A 5,910-nucleotide genomic window follows, 5' to 3' on the forward strand; every position below is an offset into this window, starting at 1 on the left:
CTACCGAACCTTTTAAAACTTTTCTCTTCCATTCAGGCCAGGATATAAAATATTCTTTAGTTAAAATTTAAAACTTACTTATGAGGATATAAAAGATTCTATAGTTAAAATTTAAAACTTACATTTATAAAACTAAGAGAGTTTTGCAGCAGAATTCATTTAATTAAAACACAAGTCCTTTTACAAAATATGATTTAATACGTTACATAAAATGTCTAGGCTTCTGTCACCTTTTTCTTTAGTCATGTTTGTCCTAATACTTCGTACTCATTTTATTCCTGAGAGGAGGAGGGACACACATAAAAACAAAATGAGTCGAATACTCAATAAACATTATTTCATACTGTAAAAATATATTAACATAAGTTTCATTCATGCATTTCACATTTATATACATATTTTACATAAAATATTTTCTGTTTTTTGAAAACATTACAAGGTAAGGTTTTTCTTTCAAAAAGATTTTCATTCCTCAAAACATTTTCCACCTTATACATTCCATCACAAAACTAAAGTATCTCATACATCCAATTATTCTTATCACTTTTCCTTTAATCGGTACACACTGTTTTCTCCCATGTGTTGGAGTTAGCGTCTTTTAGACTTGATTCCGCCCATGGTCAAGGGTTGGGAATTCTTCAGTCAGGACGCAGCACTGAATGCACTACTAGTACTACTTAACCGGCATTGCAATCTGTCTAATCCATTGGTATCATCATTTATTCATTCAGTCATGGCCGTTACATAGCTTCATACATTAAAATGTTCATTTCTTTTCAGTCCATTCCTTTCATTTCATTCATTCCTTTCATCAGTCCATTTCATTTCATTCATTCCTTTTATCAGTCCATTTCATTTCATAAAACATCATTTCATAACATAAAGCATAAAATCTCATCATTTCATTTCATGGAACATACGTACAATATGTACAATACATACTATATATAATATACATTCACATACATACAACTATTCTTTGGGTGCATAAAAAGGGGCTGCCAAATAAAGTCATTACATATAAATACTTAAACATTAATACACTAGCATACTTTCATAAAACATCATTTCTTTACTAAGAAAACGCTTCATTTTCCTTCATCGCATAAAAGAACATTTTTCTCATAAAAGCATTTCATTTCAACTTTCTAAAGAAAACATATTATCTTCATTTTCATAATATTTAGAAAACTCTATAAGAGTATGAACATAATACTTACCTGGACTCCATGCTATGTACATTTTATGCAGTCTATTCATGTGCGTGTCAGATGACAACTTACATGCATTCATATCCTTACATCATTTCCTTTTCATTTACATAAGAACATTACACTTAAAACTTACATAAAAAAACTACTACTCCTTACTCTTAATACATTCTCTTTTACATGGCCTTAACCTCCAATTGGTCCTTACTTAAACTTCCTCCACTTAGACTAGTCATTGTCCAAATAATCTACATCAATCATTTACTCTGAATACCTCTTCACGACATTTCTAATTGTACAAACTTACACCTCTAAGTATTCATAATATCCATTTCATTTCACTTATACCTGTCATTATTTAATTCTCGAAACATAATCATTTTCATGAATCATAAACCTAAACTATGAACCTAAAAGCTTAAATTCATTTCTAACTAACAAAGTGAGTTCACATGCTTCACTTTAAACTCCAAACCATCACTCAATAAGCTTTACGAATTTGTCCCACTTCACCATACAACCCATTTACAATCACAATACTATTCCTCAAACAATACCCTTCCTCCATACATAATCCAATACCAACTCACGTTTCCCATTCACTTTCTCACCTACAAACATATTCAAACATATTACACAATTCAAACCAAACACGCATATACAATCCACCAAACATACACATGTCATACTCTTTTATTACCTAAGATCAACATATAATCCATGAGAACGTGATAAGCTCAAGTCTACTATTAAATTGTGGAATGTCTCAACTTTTGGGCGTGTGGAAAAGGAGTTACAATTGGTGGAGGATCAATTGGTTAGCTTGGAGAGTGAGATTACTGGAAATTATTTTGAGAGAGCTGAAAATCAAATGTTACAACTTAAGGCGAAACATCAATTATGGTTAGATAAAGAGGAGATCTTATGGAAACAGAAATCGCGCATTCAATGATTGAAGGAGGGTGATGCGAATATTCGGTTCTTTCATGTGAGTGTCTTGAATAAAAAGAGAAGAAATATTCTTACTTATTTAACCTTGCAGGATGGGTCTTCTTTAAAGACTCATGAGGAGATTCATGTTTGTGCTATTAATTTTTATCAAAATCTTTTGGCTTCCGAACCAGTTGTTAGGGTTGAGGATGTGTTTTCCCTCATTCCTAAGCTGGTTTTGGAGGAGGATAATGAGGTTCTCCTTCAATCTCCTTCTATGAAAGAAGTTAAAGAGGCATTAGATTCTATTTCGGATGATAGTTGCCTAGGGCCCGATGGTTTTTTGGCAGCATCTTTTAAAGTGGCCTGGGATATTGTTCAAGATGATGTATGGCAGGTGGCAATTGAATTCTTTAATGGCTATCCTGTACCCACTTTTTATGGTGCTACGAATTTAGTCCTTATTCCAAAAGTGGATAAGCTTGATAGTTTCACAAAATTCAGGCCTATTAGCTTATGTTGTGTGGTTTATAAGATTTTCTCAAAGGTTATGGTGAATCGTATGGCTCATATTTTAAGTAAGTTAATCTCATCGGCTCAATCAGCTTTTGTTAGCAATCGTAGTATTTTTGATAATATCTCCATTGCATAAGAATTGGTCACTGGTTTGGATAAAAAAGTTCATGGTGGGAATGTGATTTGTAAAATTGATATCGAGAAGGCATATGATCTGGTGAATTGTTGGTTTCTTCTTCGTGTTTTGAAGGGATTTGGCTCTCCCTTAGCTGGTGTGACCTCATTCTTCAGTGCATTGCCTCTCCTACCTTTTCGATTATGTTGAATGGAATTTCTAAGGGTTTCTTCAAAGCTTCTCGTATTATAAGACAATGTGATCCTCTTTCACCTTATTTTTTTTATTTTATTGGAAGATGTCCTTTCTAGATTATTGGATTCTCAATTTTGTATGGGCACCATTAAGTCTTATAATATTTCGAGATCTTGTTTGAGAATTTCACACATTCTTTATGCAGATGATTTACTGATTTTCATGAGAGGTGACAAACGGCCCTTAAGGGGTCTTTTGAATACTTTGAAAACTTATGAGTTAGTTTCGGGACAAAAGATCAATGCAGAAAAATCAAGTTTGTTTTTATTCAAAAAAATAAATTATGCCAGAAAACACCAAATGTTGGAAGCTTTGGGCTTTAGTGAGGGTAAATTTCCTTGTACTTACCTTGGTGTGCCGTTACATACTGGTAGACTTACAGTTTTTATGTTGAAACCGCTTGTTGAGAAAATCATAAAGAAGGTTGCAGGTTAGAAGATAAATCTTCTTTCCTCCAGTGGTAGATTGGTGCTTTTGAAATATGTCCTCAATAGTGTGCCGATTCATGTTCTGTTTGTGCTTAAAATTCCTCTGATAGTGTTTACAGAGATTCAACGTATTTTATCAGAATTTTTGTGGGGTTCCAAAGATGGGAGAAAGAAAAAAGCATGGCTTTCGTGGAGGAAAGTTTGCCGACCAATTCAAGAGGGTGGTTTGGGGGTGAGATATCTTAAGGAAGTACAAGATTCACTTTTATTCAAGTTTGCCTGGAAATTGACTATGACTGATTCCCTTTGGGCTAATTTCTTTAAGAGCCGGTATTTGAGAAATATGTCTCCTTTAGAAGCTACTCAACTTCCTCATGGATCTAGCTTCTGAAAAAGTTTAATTCGTAGAGTCCCTTTGCTCTTTAATCATGGGCTTTGGAAGGTTTGGGAGGACAAGGTCAATTTCTGGTTTGAACCTTGGCTTCCATCTGGTGTCCTAGATGGTCGGGTTCAAGTGATTGAATCCCCTTTGCTACAGATTTGTGATTTATTATCTTCAATTGGTTGGGATATTTCTCATCTTTCTACTTTGGTTGGGGCTGATTTATGCAATGAAATCCTACAATCTAATATTTGGCTGAAGCGAGGTTTAGATATTTTCATATGGATTCTTTCATTAGATGGTAAATTTTCGACTAAGGGGGCATGAAATATTTTCAGACTTCATTCGGACCCTCCCCATTGGGTAAAATGGACCTGGTTTAGTTGTATTCCAAGTAAAATCGCTTATACTGCTTGAAAATTTTGGAATCATGCACTGCCTATTGATGTAAATGTTAGAAATCTTGGTATTTATTTACCATCCCTCTGCCATTGTTGTGTGGATAAAGGTGCTATTGAAATGGAAGAGTATTTGTTTGGGAATGGTTTTCTAGCTGAAGAAATTTGGGAATTCTTCTCCAAGAGATTAGAGGTGAGATATAGGAGAGGTCAAAGTATTTTTGATCGAGTTTTTCTTTAGTGGTAGAAAGCAAAATGCTCTTCTCAGCTAGGGATAGTGCGTGGTCTTATTCCAACTATGATTATTTGGGGACTTGGGGTTTTTCCGTTGTAAGATTTGTATGGAAGAGGATAAATTCACTTGGGAGCATATTGTGTCGGCTATTCTATTGTGGATTCAAAATGTGTTAGTGGTGTCTATGAAGTTCATGTCTTGTTCTACTCGGGACCAAGAGATATTGCGGAGCATTAGATGTTCTATCATTGTCCCGCGGGTTACTATAGCTAAAGTTTTTGCTTGACAACCTCTTGATTATGGTTATTGGAAATTAAATATAGATGGTTGTTCGCTTGGTAACCCCGACTTATCTGGCGGTGGTGGTGTGGTTCGTGATCATAGAGGAGATTTATTTGCAGGTTTTCTCACTACTACCAAACTCAGATCAATATTGTAGCTGAATTTTGGGTTTTGAGAGATGGCCTTAAACTTTGTAAAAATCTGGGATTATCAGATATAATAATTGGGACAGATTCTATGATGGTGCTTTCATGGATTAATCGTGGTGAATGTTCCCACTGGTACTTATGGGATTTTTGGGAAGAGGTGATTGAGCTTATTCGGTCTCTTAATTGTTGCATTCGTCATGTCTTTCGTGAACGCAATATGGTGGCTGATTTTTAGGCGAAAGGAGCCCATAATCTTCATGCTCATAGTCTTATTCCTAGAAGACTTGAAGGTTTGTTGCGCCTTGATAAATGCTCTTTACCTTTTTTGAGATTGAAGTTTGCTTAGTGCAGGTTGTAGGGGTCTGGTGCTGTAATTTTTCACTTCCACGTTTGTTTTATTATTATTATTCTTTGTTGAAGCTATTCGGCGATACCAATTTAGATTATGCAATTTTCTAAGCAGGTTCTATGCAAGTTATTTAGTAGACTATTCGGTTTTATGCAGATTTAGTTGGTTTAAATTGATTCATTAAGATTTGAGTTATGTTTGTTTATATTGAATAACTTAATGAGGTTTGAGTTAGTCTATATCTTTTTTTGATGTCTAGGTGATTGTATGTAACCCTTAGGCATCTGCTTGTAACTACGGTATTTCTTCGCCATAAGTGATGGCTATAATAAAATTGGGGTGCCGTCCTCTTTTAAAAAAAAAAAAAAATTCATGGTTCATGCATAACACACCCAAAATAATCAAATCTGCCCAATTCTTGGACTTCATGGTCCTCATATAAATTCAAGTCTATAAACCATTGCATTCAAGTAAAATCAAACCAACTCTTAAACTAAATCAATATACACATAAATTAAACCCATTATCCATTTAACTCAATACACAACAAACCCAAGTAATCACATGACTTTACAAATCTCAACCTGATACAATAGTCATGTTTTTCACAATTTTTCAACCTAAACAATCCCAACACTGCACCATAAAATTTATATAAAG

The sequence above is a fragment of the Juglans regia genome, chromosome 4, assembly GCF_001411555.2.
Source record: "Juglans regia cultivar Chandler chromosome 4, Walnut 2.0, whole genome shotgun sequence".
Taxonomy (NCBI): Eukaryota; Viridiplantae; Streptophyta; class Magnoliopsida; order Fagales; family Juglandaceae; genus Juglans; species Juglans regia.